Source organism: Rhagoletis pomonella, unplaced genomic scaffold (assembly GCF_013731165.1).
Source record: "Rhagoletis pomonella isolate Grant_MI unplaced genomic scaffold, Rhpom_1.0 Rhpom_scaffold_00004, whole genome shotgun sequence".
Lineage (NCBI taxonomy): Eukaryota > Metazoa > Arthropoda > Insecta > Diptera > Tephritidae > Rhagoletis > Rhagoletis pomonella.
This window is the reverse complement of record NW_023458558.1, coordinates 18,664,924-18,683,198: the sequence shown is the minus strand read 5'-3', so window position 1 is coordinate 18,683,198 and position 18,275 is coordinate 18,664,924. Positions and strand designations below refer to the sequence as shown.

Genomic DNA, 18,275 nt, shown 5'->3' with positions numbered 1-18,275 from the left:
TTTTTTAAGGGAGCTTAAGATGACATATTAGAGCAAGAAGCTGCTAGCACTTTTTATTAATGCGTCATGATTCCTGTTTGTTTAACTACAACTTATTTTCATCCAAGTCATGTACAGTTGTCGGCTACCAAATTGGAAGCAGTCCTTCTCTATTTTTTGCGTACAGTATCCTTTTATAATGGATTTAAGCAGCCATTAGCGTGCAATAGACTTGTACAAACTAAGAACAAACATCATAGTGATATGAATGAATGAATGAATATTCAGCGAGCGTGTTGCGACTATTTGAAAGATACTTTAAATAATAAAAAAGTCATCAAATACATAAATATTGTATCAAGCATACATACATGATGAAAATCGCTAAAATTAATGTGAGCCAAGCTTTACAAAATTACAGGTAAGTGGTGTAAATTAAATTAGCAAATTATGCAACTGGGTTCACAAGGTGTGCACACAAAATGTGTCAATAAGTATGTATATGTTACACCCAAAGGTTTGCCAGGAAAGGTACATTTACACGAAAAAACAAAAGTTATCTGTAAATACTGAAAATATCTACATGCAAACGAGTATTAACAATAAGAGGAGGGTGTGTAGTATTGTTGACGTCGACTGTCTATCATAAAAAATGTAAATATATCAATAACTTAAGGGTGGGTGCCAAAAGGCGCAAGCAAATTAAACTAGAGTCGTTTTTTTTTAGTTTTTTAGTTAATACATATATTATTCTTAGAATATTAATATATTAATCTTAGAAGGAAGGGTCTAAGAACGGTTACAGTGTACCTAACATGGCACAGCTAGCTTGGGTACAATCTTTATAAAGTTAAACTTTTTGAAGAACGATTACAGAATACGGAACATTCCACCCACCAAAATGCTTAACTTTGTAAATATCCTAAGGTTGGAGTGAGCGCACTAAATTTTGTCTGATACTTCCTTGATTTTCCTCCTTGGCTGTAATAAGTTTATTCCAACAATCTACTTTTTTGTTCTGGCGTATTTTAAAACAAAAACTAGATTAGTCTTAAGGAATATTTTGGGTTAATTTTTTCCAGAAACATCAATAAAGTATCCCTTCCCCATATCAGTCGATTCAGACTACTCGATAGTGAGCCGTTAGACGAATCGAATAAATGCTATTCCACTATGAATCGACCAAAAAGTCCCTAGTCGACTATTCGACTCATCGACTGAACAAAAAATTCCATGGAATTATAGCTCTAAAAAAGATTTCGAGCCTCCTTATTTTTAATTTTATTTAATAACCCCAAACCTGTTTCTTTTTATACCTTTCATGAGCATGAAATGGTATTATAACTTTGGTCCGATGTTTGTAAGTACCAGAACAAAAAGAGATAGACCCATGAAAATGTATACTTATATGATCAGAACGTCGAGCTGAGTTGAATTAGCCATGTCCGTCTGTCCGTCTGTCTGTCTGTTTGTATGCAATCTAGTCTCTCAGTTTTCGAGATATCCGGATCAAATTTGGTAGGTGGGTGTATTTTTATAATGTATTAATCATTTGTCGGAACCGGAAGAATCGGACCACTATAACATATAGCTCCCATACAACTGATTGTTCAGATATAAAATTTTGCGTTATAACTCCTCCATTTATATAGCTAGGAACATGAAATTCCGCACTGTTTTCAATAATTATCAACAGAAAACTTACAGTGAAAATTAAAAAGATCGGGTAACTATAACCTATAGCTCCCATACAACTGATTGTTCAGATATGAGATTTTTCGTTATAATTCATCCATTTATGTAGCTAGGACCATGAAATTTCGCGCTGTTTTCACTCATTATCAACAGAAGACTTACAGCGAAAATAACAAAGATCGGGTCACTATAACCTGCAGCCCCCATACAACTGATTGTTCAGATATGAGGTCTTTTATCATAACTCCTCCATTTATGCAGCTAGGAACATGAAATTTCGCACCACTTTCACTCATTATTAACAGAATACTTACAGTGAAAATAACAAGGATCGGATGACTACAACATATATCTTCCATACATCTGATTGTTCAGATATGGGTTTTTACTGTAAAACTCCTTTATTTGAACAGCTAAAACCGATAAATTTCGTAAGATATTTTATAAATAATAATACAAAGTATACTGAGAAAATCGTCAAAATCTTTGCTGTATAAGCTGTATCTCCTATAGCACTGATTGTTAAGATACCAGTTTTTGCCATATATCTCCTTTATGTACGAAACTAAACCCAATAAATTGTGTTACCGGTTTACATACCGATCACATAGCGGTGAAAATCACTTAGATTGGTGTCATATAAAGTATATCTTCCATACCTCTGATTGTTTAGATGCGATTTTTTATATAAGTATGTAACTCCTCTATCGATGTATGCAGATGTATTCAAAAGCAGTAATCTGTCAAAGTAAAATTTGCAGATGTTCATGAAAGGTATGAAGCCTTCGGCATAGCCGAAGACAGCGCTGCTCTTACTTGTTTTATATTAGGTAATTTTTTTTTTGGAATATAAATTAAGTTTTGATGTTTATTTTGCGCGGAACCTCATTTTTAAAGGAAAAGCTTCGGTTTTACCTAGCTTGACATTATTATTCGGTTTAAGTCGATTGATCTGATGAAAATAATGCATAAGAAAAGAAGTGAATGGTTTAATAGAAACTTCCTTCTAGTTCACCTTGAAAGAATGTTGCAATGTTGTAGCAATCGCACTAATGATAAAAAGCGGGGACAATTATCAAGTAAAAAAAAAGCGCGAACATAATTTTTTTATATCTTCAAAATATTTCTAAGTGTTTTTTGGTGCCAGTTATAAAAAAACTAAGTTTTTATTTTAAATTTTTTTTTTATCGATTTTCCTTTTAAAAATAGTCAAATTGAGTAAAATTCGCCACTATGCTATACAGCGGTGCGTTTTGAGCAAAATAAACATCAAAAATTAATTTCTTGTACCCAAAAGCCATATGTAGACATTTTCTTCGAAAAAAAATTTTACCAAATTTTTTAAAGAAAATTGGTTAGGGATTAATAACTAAAGTCAAAAATAAGGAGGCTTGAAATCCATTTTACGGCTATGCCTTCATGGACTTCAGAACTACCAGTAGATTACGTCAGTCGGCGAAACAAAAGAGAAAATAAATTTGACCCGCCCTAGTTCACATACTTATTATTATGTATATAAAAAATCAAAAAGAAATAAGAAAATTAGGCAAGTCAATAGTCAACAAGTTTGTTATTGATACATTCAGATGAACAGAATAGAATAACAGCAGTAAGAGCTAATACGAATTTTGTAATTAAAAACATGTAAAATAAGCATAAATATTAGACAAGGGGTCAATATCTTCGGCTTATTCATATAGAGAGAAAAGTACACCAAAGCATGCAAAGACATATGTATGCAGAAAAGATGTGTGCATATCCATGTACATATGTATGTATGTATTTACGTCTGCATCACCAAGAATTGGAGCAAAAACATTGGCAAGTGTCAAACGTCGGCGATGGCGTATACGCAACAAAATTTTTTAAACTGCCTATTCATGTATCCATAACAAATTAGAAGCATAAAATTGTAGATACAAATCGATCGACGGCGACGTTTTCACACCGGCAGACAGGTGTTGACGTGCAAAGGCATACATTTGCACTCGTCTATACATATATCCGCTTATTTCATTGACCTGATTTCAGCAAATACCTACTTAGTGCCGGCGCAGCTTTGTCTCAATAGGAATGTACGTACGTATGTATGTACATATGTATACAGATATTTAGAAGGAAAGAAGAGTGTAGAGGAAAAAATATATGACAAAAATAAGTATGTATGTATATGTATATCTGTATACAAATAGAAATGAGTAAGCACAACACGTTTATACGAAGCTAACAACAAGAAAATACATCTCGAGTGACAAAGCTATGATACAATCGGATGAAATTCAACTGAACGAGTGAGAAAGAGCAGCAGCGAAAAGCGTAAAGTTATGCATGACGATTGAGGACAATCATCCATCCGTTATACTTGCGCCTTATTGTATCTATGTACATATATACTCGTACATACCCTGTAGGGGAAAAAATAGAAAACTTTCATTTGGCTTCTCAGCTAAACTACTTAGCTCGTCTGCTAAATATTTTGTTTTCATAATAACAACTACTATAGTTAACATGGCGATATCCGACGATCACATCAATTGGCCGGATATGCATCAGCACGAACCAGTGGAAATAACGATAGCGTCCTGGTAGTTGACTGGGTAGCGCGCACATTGGCAAATAAAAATTCATTCCGACCAAACTATATCGAAATGCACGAATTTTTTTCATAGATAAATGCAGAAATGTTTATTACATAAGTTGTTATTAAAAATTTTCGTCCACGAGGCGCATAAATTGCTTAAAAGCGCATTTTTTCATAAAAAAAAGATACAAAAGCAAACAAAAAAAAATATTTTTGTAACGAAAATAATTTCATTGTATAGTTTAACGTTTCTTAAATCTGCACTTTCAAAGAAATATAAAAATTTCCAAAATACTGCAAAAATTTTCAATTGTTGATTAAAGAGAAACTATTTGGAATTTTACAAAAAAAATTACACAGTATACTGTTCGACTACAAAACTCGGCGCTGCCTGAATATCATTGAAAAATATTAATGTTGGTAAATTCGGTGCCCACTTGAGGAAGCCTTACCCATATGCAAATATCTTCAATACAAACCCGGTGGACTCGAATCTTTGATGTCAGAACTAGAGACAAATAATTATTTGCGTTTTAGCAACGGTTTAACAATTCGCAGACTGTTATCGCTCATGCAATTATCGGAAGTTTTCCGTAGAACTAGTAGGTCATTGCATAAGCTCAGGCCAGTTAATTAACTAGTCAGTTCCTACCAGTTTATTACTAGAACACTTACTAACTGGACTACAGGGCAGCTACGAATTACTCAGCCACTCAGTAAAGTTGTAGCACGTGGTAGTGTTAAAGCGTGGTGCCACCATATTGTAGTGTATGTATACATTGAACATACACAAATACACGATGTGCACACATGGGCGCGTTGGTCTAGCATAGGCTGAGTGAATATTGCGCGCGTAATCAACTCCTTTACGTCTGACAATGGGTCACGTGACTGAGCGCTCACGCTCTTCAATGTCGTTCATGTACACACGAGTTGACAAAAATAAATAAATAGAAAATACAAAAAAATATATGTATATATTTATATACATATATGTATGCATGCTTCAAAAAAAAAAACACATACGCTGTGGCGCCACGAAGCGCCCACACCCTCACAGCCAGCACTGCGTTCATTCACTTAACAAGTTAACCAGACTTCGCTTTCCGCTGACATACATATGTACACATATATACATATGTAGTACTTTCCCTCCCCATATAAATATTTCTTATCTCATACGCTCTCCCACTTCCCCCTAATAAAAGTTGTCTTTCACAACGAATTCATCCTATTCCGCATTTCTCTTTTTCCAAAGTACGACATAACTCTTTTACAATTCCATGCTCTTTCGATATACATACTTTTCAGCTCTTTCAGAAATTGGTCAGAAAATTTTCTTGAATGAACTGTACGACTCCCTTAAATATAAATTACACATAAAGTTGGGTAAACATTTCTACTTACTCATTCGAATATTACACAACGTTCGTCGTACTGCAGGCAGTGAGTGAAGACGAATCGAGAATATTCGTATTGCACCTGCAAGTTCGAGAAAATCCTTCTAGTCTTTGGTATTTTCTGGTACATATAGGCAAGGGGCTAAACTACGAGAGGGTAGTGCTTTGTCGATGAGTCAATTTTCACAAATTCAGCAATGAATACAGTAAAACACTAAACTTTTTCTTTATAGCTCCTTATTTTACTCTAGTTATGCCTTTATCTGGATATAAATACATACACACATACATATGAATTAAATGTATGTACATGCAAAAGGGCATGGCATTGGTGACGCCAAACAGACGCAATCGAAGTCTAATCGCCTACTCCACTTTCTGGCTGGCAAATATTATCTACCCTATTTGGTTGGTATTTTGAACTGTTATTGAATAAAGGTGTGAGCTAATACAGTATTGTGGTAAGTTAATTGTAAAAACAAATATTTTTAAAGCAAGTTTTCTAAATATGAACGAAATCGGCACATAAATAATGGTTTACCAAACATATCGACTCGTGCGCCACCTATCGGCATAATTTTTAGTGCAGTTATTCCTTTTCATGTAGTTAATACACGTTCTAAATATGAACCAAATGGGACTATAAATACGGGTTTTTCAAATATCTCGACTCCTGCGCCATCTATCGGATTAACTCATATTGCATTGTCATCGGGTTCTGAGCAAACTGTGAAGTTTAGTTTTAGGTCTCTAGGTTATCGGGAAGTTGGTTAAAAATTGATTGCAAGATTTGGGCCTAATAAACACACATACAGAGCAAGTGAAATAAAAGCTTGTAAAATAGAACAAGCACCTACTAGATGACACTAGTGAACCCGCACAACATTAAAACGCCCAAAATTTAATTTCAAAGACTAAGTTAATAGAGATCCCAAAAGTATTCTCAAACTAAAAGCTTCTTAAATCTTTGTCATCTGACATTGTGATACACATGTATTTCCATAAACTAATGAACTAATTCCAATTTGATTTTTCGAACAAATGGCAACCCTCCTAAATAAATGTCAAGAATAATTTTTTTTTCAAACTAATTTCGACTTATACCCATCTTTTGATAATGTATCCAAATTACTGAATAATTTGAATTTAACTTTTTAAACACGTGGCAACTCTCTTCAAACATTCAAAATGTTCAGACTAAAGATATCTTGACATTCTTTCGTTTGACTACGGTATTTTTATATTTCATACACTTTTGGAATTAGTTAATTGAGTTATATCTTTCACACAGGTGGCAGCCCTCCTCGGAGGTATTTTCAAGCTTCATTTGACAATATGTTTTTGCCTATTTAACGACAAATGCAATTGAACTTGACATAGTGAAAGCCAACCTTAACGTCCGTCACTATCTTTTTTGACCTTAAAATGCTACCCCCAACGTCAGCAAAGAATTTTTACTTCAAAATAAAATTAGTTAATGGGTTTTTAATGCTTGTTATAACTTTAATACAATAAATTATTGCAATAGCATTCATTTAAACATTTTAATGTTAATACAAAAAAAAAAAAAAATCATTAGCATTATTTCTTCGAAATTAATGCATTGAAATTTTCATTTACATTACATATCAAAAATTAATGCATTAGTTTTTTTTTGCATTTACATTAAAATGCTATGCATTAAAAAATTTAATGCATTTTTCACAACTCTGAGTTAAAATAAAAATGGTAAATTCAAAGAACCTAGAAAATCTACGTTCTTTGGCAAATTGAACTTTTCGTAAAAAATCAACCCACACTTTTATAAAGTTAAACCGTATGTAGAGCGATACCTTAAAAATTAAGGGAAGCTACTTCTACACACGTGCACATAGTTATATGTGCATACATAAAAATACCCCCCCAAAAAAAAACTATAACACCTGTCTTTTATTGTGGTTGTAATTTGAGTACATTAGTAGCAGTTCATTTGTTTGTTTTTATTTGCAATTTCCACCACTGAAACCACTGAGCGCATAAAAAGCGTAGATAAAAAATAAAAATGACTAGTATGTAATAACAACCACGTCGACACACCCACATCGTAAGTGCAAAGTATTATTGTACTGGGGCTAGTTAATACGTACATATATATTGCATAGTGCATTACAGTATATTCCGTGTAGCTGCATTTACTTCCACTGCAAATGATTTGGTGCACTGAAGCGAAATGTGCAGCAAACCGGTAAAAAAAAGTGCGATTTATTTTGTTTTAGATTTTAAAATTTGTTTCGATACTGTTATAATATTTTTTTTTTTTAATTACTTAATGCGAATAAGGCTTCTTTAACAATTGTCGATATAGGGGAATTATTATTTTCTTCGGGGTCTTCATGGCCACTACTGGTTTCAGATGAGGATACCTCGCACAGGTTTGCAAAAAGAGGATTACTCTGAAAGTAAAAAGAACTTTTGAAAAATTTTTAGTGCTGATAAGCGAAGTATCTTTCGTGCAAATCGAAGAAAACCCACTCAAAAACAAGGCTGTTAAACGGAAAAGGGTTACTAAGCGGAAATGCAGCTAAAGTGAAAATTTCGTACAAAATCCATTTTGTGAAGCAGGATTTTGACAAAACTGTGCACGTAAGCGGAAAATCCACCTAAGCGAATAGGCAGCTAAACGGAATATACTGTACTACTATTCTAAAGGCAGACTGGGTATGTATATATGTAGGTTAGGGCGGGTCAATTTGTATTGCAAATGTTCGCAATTTGGCAAACTTCAAATTGATTTTAATCCCATAGTTTCTTCAGCAAATTTGTTTAGATTTAAACGTAGAATCCTCCTATGCTATACGCGTATGGTAAACAAAATTTACCCACCCTAATGTACATAGGTACATACATCGGCGGGGTGCGTGCCATTTTGGTAATATAATACTATTTTTATGGCTTAAAGCGGAAATAGGGTCAGTAAAATGGGTGGGTGCTTATACTACATTCATAAATAAATACTTTGCTCTAAAGTAGCCAGACTTTATGCTAAAACACACTGTGCTGGGGGTGTTTTACTTGCATATGCATTTTTGTAAGTTTTTGTTGTTGTTATAGGTATATGCTTTTACTTAGCAATACATAATTGATCACTTGTTTTCATTAGTGCCAGTTTAAATTTGCCGAGCATTGCAACTTTTTCTTCGTGGAAGCGCTAAAAATATGTAAACGATTTCAACAATAAATAGTTTGGTTCGAACCCTAAATTACTCGCATGGGCTCAACGCACTTTTGTTCGCCTAAAAAGTATTCGCGAAGACTCATACTTTTTTAGTACCGATTACCCGGATGCGAATGGAGGGCGCGAGGGAGAAGCGATTCCAAAAAAGTGCGGCGTTTCAAAAATTCCAAATAAATAAATCGACAGATTCATTTTTCTATGTGATTAGTTCGGTTTCTGGCATAGAAACAACGGTAACTGTTCACTTCTTCTGGGGTCAATTTTAAGCCTGTAGAGTGTTCTAGGAACTTAGGGTTTGCAGATATTACTTTAATTTTCGGAATATAAGTTCAAAAATAGAAATATTATTGCGTACAAATTTTATATAAATTACTCCGTCATCATTTTGCAAACAAGTGCATGCGTTGGAAGTTGGAGAAGGAAACAGAAAGTGTGAAAGATGGCGCATCTCCGGATAAATATGTATTTATAACTTAATTGTAGCTTATGTACATATATATGAATACATATTATACATATGTACATTAGGATGCCCATCGATTTTTGTTTTTTTGAAATTTCAAGACCCTACCCCCTAATTTCCTTCCTTTTTATGAGAAATATTATTGCCTTTTTTATAGGTTTTTTAAAAAATCATTTAGAGGTAGCGACTTGTCGTTTAAGGTCAGAAAAGACGGTTTTGTAGATTTATCAGTTTTTATTAAATTCACTAAACTTTAAAGATCGAAAATGTTGAGAGAAGAGGATGTATAATAATTTAATGTCAGACTTGGATTGTTGGGAAATTCATCGGGGGAAAAAACATTTTTTCTTAATTTTTTAATTTTGAAAAAAAAAAATGTTTCAAAAAGAGTTGCCAACCGTTAAAAAATTTATTTCAAATTATTTATAAGTTAAATCGATTACTACAACATAAGTATCGATAGAAAGGCTTAATTTCTTGATTATATGTTTGAGGGTTGCCACCTGTTTACAAAATTAAATTGAATATATGCAGTGGGTTAAATAAATTACTTCAATATGGATATCAATCAATGTTTTGCATAAACTTTAATTCCAAACTACATATAGGAGGGTTGCCACCTGATTTAAAAATTAAATTCAACTTGAATTAAGGGAATTAGATAATTTAAATATGTATTACAATACGGGTGTCAGACGAAAAAGGTTTTAATTTGAAAATATTTTGATCAGTGTAACCACCTGTTTCCAAAGCTATGGCCTTATGCATAAAAAATATTTAAAGTAGGTTTAAAAAGCTGTATAAATTCACGTTTTCACACATTTTTCAATTTACAAACCGTTTGTAAAGCTAGTTTATTTTTATGAATAAGGCTATTAAACTGAATGTATACAATAGGTTAAATGAATTACTATATTATGGGTGTCAATAAAAACGGCCTTATAAGCTAAACTGCATGTACATAGGAGCATTGTTACCCGTTTACAAAATCCAGATTAACTTAAAATAAGTAAGGCATTTAGAAAATTTAAATAAGTATCCCGATATGGAAGTCAGGTGAAAGAGGTTGTGGTTTGAAAATAAAATAGTAATGATAACTGAAAACATTACGAAAAGAGTTGCCACATGTTTACAAAGTTAAATTCAATGTATACAATGGGTTAAATGATATGGATGCCAATCAAAATGGCATTGAAATACCTTAATTTCTAAACTACATGTAGGAGCGTTGCCACCTGTTTAAAAAAAATTAATTTCAACCTAAATTAAGGAAATTAGAAAATTTAAATATGTATCCCGATACGGCTGCCAGACAAAAGAGGTTGTGGTTTGAAAATATTTTGAAGCGGGTTGCTACCTGTTTACAAAGTTTAACTAATAAATTACTTCAACATAGACATCAAACTAAGTTGTCGTAAAGAGATTTTATTTCTAAACAACATGTGGGGGCGTTGCCACCTATTTAAAATTTAAATTCATCTTGAATTACGTATTATACGTTCAAAATTAGCGGCTTTGGCTTCGACACAGCCCATAAGTCAAGACGAAGGCGCTGGACTGATTCTTTTTTTCAATACCGAAGTGTACCAAGAAATGTGCCAATTTTTATTTAGTGAGCATTTTATTTAGTATCGCGACACTTGCGATACGTTGGTCTCAATAATTAAAACAAATAGTTCAATTTTAAGCGTTCGATTTCAGTATGTGCCAAAAATTTGGTTTTAATTCGAAATTTTCGTTTAAGTTTGTTGAGTTTTTAATAATTTTAAATTTAGTTGTATTTTTAGAATAATTATTTGAATATTTCATTTCATAATATCAAAGTATTATATTTGACTTAACAAATTGGGGTCACTCAATACCCCGCTGTGTGATTACACCGGGCGACAGTCAATTTTCGCGTAACTAGGGGCCAAAAATATGTAGTAAAACTACGTGTTTAGTTTTTCTCACTGACGTTAGGATGTTTCTTTAAAGAAGGTTGTGGGCTTTTCGTTTTATTATATTTCAAGTTTATATGCATCTTACCGATTTAAAACAAAATGTCATGTACACACATACATACATATATACAAATTGATATACAATGGTATGTACTTACATATGATTTAAAAAAAATTACCTTTGCGTACGCGCAATACCGCATTCGGTTGCAGATGCGCAAGCGCAATGAATGAATATATGAAGCCCAATGCCGTTGACAACTAAACATACTACATGTTTGCCTTTGGATTTTTAAACGCAAAATTGCATAACCAAACTAAAAATCGTTGACAAGTGTTTCCAACCGCCGCCTACGCCACGCTTTATTACTTCATATGCTATTTGTCAAAATAACTTACTACTTAAGACCATATTTATTCAAGTATTCGAGCATGGTTAACTACTACTACGAGTATGTATTTATTTACATTGTTTAGTTTGTCATTGGAATGATAATAAGAACGCATAAAAGCATAATTAAAAGGAAATATTATCGCACTGTCAAGCAAGTACTCGCTTGCACAACTACTTAGGTACATACATACATATGTACATATGGGCATTTCCCAAAAAGGGTAAACCGAAAATGCAAGTAAATGAATTCAAACGGCTTTATAACTTTAAATTTCGTATTCAGATGGCGAAAAGTGGTTTTTAAAACGCGAAACGGACGAGAGAGAAGAACTGAAAAAACTAAATAAAAAATCGATTTAGAAGGTGTTACTAAATAGTAAAAATATTGTATGACGAAAAAATCTGTCACGTCCGATATGTCGCGTCTGTTACCACATTTTATTTCAAAATTAAATCAACAACCAATTGTTTCTGTTTAAAAATGAATTAGTTTTAACGTTGCATAATTTGACTTTATTTAAAGAATGTTTAATAAGTTATGTTTATTGCTACATGTACTCTGAAATCACTTCTGTTTTTGTCGCGTTCGTTATGCGCTCCTTTTCATCGATTTTCTCGACGTCAGTGTTCCAAGCGCACCTATTTTTTCTGTCAGCCAAAGAACGGCATAAAAGCTATACAACGGCAATTTTTTTTTTACAATTGACTTCAGTTTTCGATTGATTTATTTAACTCTAAAGTCGTATGAATGTCGCGTCCGTAACCCAGGATATGCCCGTATGAAACACAGTATGTTGCACAAAAATACGCACAAGTTCAACTATTTAAACGAAAAACCTTCTTATTAAAGTTGGGGTGTAGCAATGTGTAGCAATTGGATATGCATTACCTTGAGTAACAACGGTGTTAATCTTTCTCGCCAATTGTTTGTTCAAAAATTTTTAAGTTGTTATCTTCATATACATGTTTGTATGTAAGTATTTATTTTAATAATATAAGAGCTATAGCCGGCGACAGTTTTGCCGATATGTGAGCCGTTTATTTTGAAAGTGGCCTAAGTCATTTCATGCAGTTCGATCATTTACCTGCGTCTGCTATTCGTTCAACTTCATGAGCCAAAGGTAAACATTTTAGTCATTAGTTTATGACGATGGAACAATTAACAGATAAATTCAGTTAGTGGAAACTTTAACCCACTGTGTAAAATTTCCTTGTAATTTGACTGCAACGAGTAGACATCAACGTTTGAGTATAGTTTCGTGAAAGCTTTCTTATACATTAGTTGTTGGGTATGATGCTGCGCATTAGCTTTGTTGACCTGTGCCTTCCGAGATTTAGCTACACACATAACTTGAAGTTCTTATTCCCCAACAGGAACAACTGGGACAACGAATGACCCTAACCCCGGATGGACAGCCAGATTTGGTTTACTCCAAGACTGACCACGGCGTCTGAGCAGGAGTGTACAGTATACAACCCAGACGACTCTTTTTCAACAGCATGAGACACGCTGATATGCACGCCATTGAGCAATGTCTAAGGCAGCATGTGGAAAGTGGGGCAACCAAAAAACACATCTACATACACTCGGAGAACCGAAAAACTCATCCACCTAAGTAGGCTTGTAGTAAGAATTGTTACAGGGTTTCTTACTGGCCACTGAAGGGTATTGTCAAACATAGGAGTTGTTGGCTCTGATCAGTGTAGGTTGTGCAATAAAGAACAGGAAACAACAGATCACATTATGTGCCACTGTGAACCCCTCATTAGGACCGGACTTCGAATTCGAATAGAGATTTGTAACCAGGTTATCTGCTTCCCCCTCTAAATCTAATCTTATCTTATCTAAGACGCTGCAATAGACATTTACTAACACCATCGATTTTTAATTTTCTTGCCCTCCGTCGATAGCTGTTAAGAGCTAAAAGGATTTAACTCACGAAAATCGTTATTAGGAGGAAAAATGTGATGGAAAAGTAGCTAAAAACGACCTTTTATGATCGAAAAGTAGTCGAAACCGACATTTTACAAATCGGCTTTATGAGACCTAATGAGAATTTTATTTTCCTTTCAAGGAGTAACTCAAGAGTAATTCATTTGTATTTGAACTCGAACGAGACAAAGTTTTGTGATCTCGCTTTTTGAAGTAACTTCAAAACTTAGTAGCTTCTAAACCCTTTGGGTTGTAGTTGTCCGTTCTACTGGAAAATAAATTTTTATAATTCTGACTACACACGAGGCAAACGTTGAAGCAACGTGTTGAAGCAACATTTTTTCTTATTCAATACACACCAGGCAACCATTACGGCAACCTCAGTAGTGTTTGCTATATTATGAAATACGGAACATACGGAAGAAAATTTTGTTTTCAGTTCGCCTGTCTTCAATGAACTAAGCCAATAAACTCAATATTAAAATATTTTTATTTTCGCGAGCAACATGTCCTGGTTGCTTGCCTCGTGTGCAATTCGTTATCAGTGTTTTTTCTTCAGGCTAATAAATTCAAGGTCAAATGCTCTGGTAAACTAGTTTTTGGCGCATAATGTTAAAACCAAAGTAAGTCAGCGATTCCATGTAAATTGCTTAACAGCTCACTTAATTCCAAAGTTATAACTTATAAGCCTGAAAAAGCCGTACCCACGGACAAAAAACTTTAATTTTTTAATTTTCTGTAGAAATGACCATATCAATTTATTTATGTACTCACTGCCAGTTGCCATTGACATTGTTTTTAAAAAGTTTTTCTTAATATTTACCTGAAAGAGAAAAAGAAAACATTTAATTAGTCTTTATGCTGATACATTAAATATATATAAATAAATTTAATAAAGCAAATATAAATAAATATAACTAACAATAAAACATGCCTTATTTTGAAAATGCGGGTTTTAAAAATATCTCAACTCTTTCGCCGCCTACATACATAGTACATACAAGTGAAGTTAAATAAAAGCTTGTAACAATAAAAAGGGTCAGAAAATTTATGCATGTCCTATGAAAAATTAAGTTGCAAAGAATAACGGTTCCACTACTTTAAGGTATGCAAAAGGTTCGGTTTAGGATAAGAAAAGCGCATGGAGCTAAACGAAGGAAAATTGATTGTTTACTACATCAGAGTACACACTGGTTGGACACCAACAAATTAAATTATAAACAAGTTTATAACGTTTTCTTTTCTCAAAAAAAGTTCTGCCCTTTTATATTGGAACTCTTGCTTTGCGTTGCCCTGAAACCTGAGAAAATGTTGCGTTTTTTATATGGGAATGAAACAGAAAATATACTACATCACAATTTATTTATAGAACTTAATAAAGCTGAATTATTCACTTGGCCTGTAAGTCTTTAACAATCACAGCAAAACACTTATTTCTGATAGGGGAAATAATTGCATTTTTACAAGATTAAATTAAAAATCAACCATGCAACTCTCACCCTCACGTTTATTTGAGGGCAGAAAAGGCAGCACTATCGCCGGATCAGAGCGCAACCTGCTGAGAAAAGAACACGACGCCTTGTGAAAGGGCTGAGAAAAGAACTTGAAAATGTGACAGCGCTAACACAGGGCAGAATAAGTGCAGCCTTTTTCGAGAAAAGAAAACGCTATTAGTTTAAAGAAAATTTATGCAACTAACCATTCTTTTGAAACCTTAAAAAACCGTCAAATAACAATTTTCTCAAAGGAATTGTACTTTGCACAGCCATTGTAATTTTTGAACAATAAACAGTAGGTTTCGAAGTATTATGATTTTTTAGTATGACTTCTACTTATTTATGTATGTAAGTTCCGTTTCGAATTGCACTATGAATATATGACGTAGAGAAAAGCTAGAAAAAAGCCAAGAAGCCAAATCTAAATTAAATGCTCCGTCTACCCTCAACAAGGCTAATCTGGAAACTCTGATTATAATCCTAAGATAATATGATCTAGGAAATTTTGTGAGTATATATGTATGTATGTCTATAGTCAATCAGAGAAACAACATGTTGGACATACATAGTTCAATTTAACGGAATTCGGAACTACGATGTATTTCCTTCCATCACCCCTACACATAAGTAGGTGTGCAAGTGTGTAGTAGAGATGCCGTTTATAAATCGCTTAAATCGAAGATTGATTAATCGAGCCTTTCCGATCCGATTTTTTCTGATTTTTTTTTAACTCCAATTCGATACGTGAATCGATTCGAAAAATCCGAGAATCGACATTCGATTTTTCTTCAATTAATGCATATTGATCTACGGTTTACCTCAGAAAATCTATAAAATGTTAAAGAAATTTGAATTGGGGCTGGTATAAAAAACCGCCTCCTACCTTTCTAACCTGCCTATCTTTCTCTTCCAACTAAAGGACCTCTCAGGGAAGCCTCTTGGAAATAAATCTATATAAAATTATGGCTAATACTACAACAAAAACTCCAAAAAATCGGAATTCCAAACTTTGTCGATATCCTCATATAAATTTTGCGCTCCTTAATTATTCCTTTTAGAACAAATTTGAGTATGTAAGCAGTTTTGCAGCAAAATTTAAGCATTTCCTTAAGTAGGGTTAATCATGATACAAAAAAAAAAACAAGGTAGTTTCACTCAACGATTTTTGTCGCCATGCTAGCTATTTGACTTTTGCTGGCATTATGACATCTCTATCAAAAAACAAGCTACCAGCCTTAAAAAATAATTTTTCATCCTGGGAGATCGATTTTTTTCTTGTCGATTTCTTTCAGCTTTGATTATTTTCACTTCGATTCAAATCGATTCAAAAATCGATTTTTTTTTTATTTCTATCTATTGTTTTGTCGAATTTTTTAGTTGTTATTGTGCGATATTTACTAGTAGATACATATACATATATTTATGTCTCAATTTATTTATAATGTCGAAAGAGTTATTACAAAAACCACCTACGCAACGATGCGGAGCAAAACTTTGCTCTGTTTTTCATCATTTTTTTTTGGCATTGCAATTTGCGTTGGTGGGTGCAGCGTTTGGAATACCTAGTACGCCAGCAATTATTCTAAGTTTAATTTAATTCATTGTATATTTTTTTTAGTGAAATAATTTAATTTACTACTACATATTCCTAAAGTATTTGTTGCTGCAGCTCAAAGAAAATTATATAATACATAACATCAATTTATGAAAATAAATTTACATTTCAAATATGTAGGCACTGTGGATAGAACAATATTGCTACATTTATTACTGTAAAAAATTCATAAATTTTACTCATTTTACATGTCACTGAATGTGAGAAGAATTTATGTTTTGCAGTAAGATTTAAAGTATAAACAGAACCAAATCGCTGTGCGAATTTCGTCGGTTGGAGCGATGCCGCCGGGTGATATTCGCTGCAACATTTCGTCCACTAAAACAGAACAAAAAGGCTAATCACATCAATTGAATGACAAACATCATTTGTGATCGGCGGCAGCGGCAAAATTAAAAAATAAATATCTTCTTATCGAATTTCGTCAGACGAACTTCGCTGTCGCTTTGGTTGTGGGCAATCTCATATAGATACTGCAGTGTGTTTTGATTTTGGCCGCGAACTTTCTTCAAACAAATTTCTCTGAGCGATTTGATTCTGTTTATACTTTTACTATTTATTATTAGTGCTTCCGTAAATTTTGTTTCAACCCACTTTGCAAAATTATCGCATATTTGCAAAATAAATCAATTTCGAATGTGAAACAATTTAGAGTGGAAATTCTCACTAAAATCTATGTGTATATACAAATGTAGGAACTAGATCTGAGCACTCTACTTTCACATTTTTTTGCATCATTTTCTCATATACAATAAATTAAGATTCAAAAAGTGTAAAAGGTATTTACACCTCCTTACAGGAGAAGCACACAACTTATTACAATTTTTATAGGAAATATTTTCGGAGCTAATTGTCATTTTTTAACCGACTTCCAAAAAAGGAGGAGGTTATCATTTCGTCGATTTTTTTTTTTATTTTTATTTTAATTTTTTTTATTTTTTATTTTTTATGTATGTAACTTTGGACCACGTCAACCGATTTCGATAATTTTTTTTTTTGCTAAAAATTACTTGTATTTATCAATAATGTAAGCAGAGTTAATTCTCTTCACATTGTATCTTTTACGCTTTTTCAGAAGAAGAAAGAAAGTTGACCACTAATGACAAAATAAATATATGTACCTGCAGAGCAGCAGAAAGATCAATTGGCATACATACATATGTACAGTATTGGCCAATACAATAGCACCCCCATTTCAAAGTGATATTGTTTGCCACTCATGTTTATTTATTTATTTTTAAGAATTTTCAATTAAAATACAGTTCATTCTCTCACAAAAGTCACATAAACTTAAGTTTAAAACTTTTTAAAAGACCGCAAAAAAGTGCAACAAATTTTCACCCAAATTTCAAACTTTTTTCTCAGAAGCGGTAGAATTTTTTTGAATACACAGTTGTATAGCCCATTCAATTTTAGTCTAATAATATGCAAGTTTCAAGTGGCTAAAAATTACTTTTAATTTTTTAGAATTTTTTTCGCCGAGGATGTTGCGGGTTTCTGCCATATAAAAATAAATTGTGTTTAGTCGTTATATGGAAGCAAATGAGACAAAAAAAATTCTA

General features: G+C 33.1%; 1 protein-coding gene across 1 annotated transcript in view; it reads left to right on the top strand.

Annotated features, from left to right (window-relative positions):
• The window catches only part of LOC118737160 (elongation of very long chain fatty acids protein AAEL008004), a 157,768-nt gene that overhangs the window by 27,134 nt on the left and 112,359 nt on the right, over window positions 1-18,275 (top strand). The gene's annotated exons all lie outside the window — the stretch shown is intronic.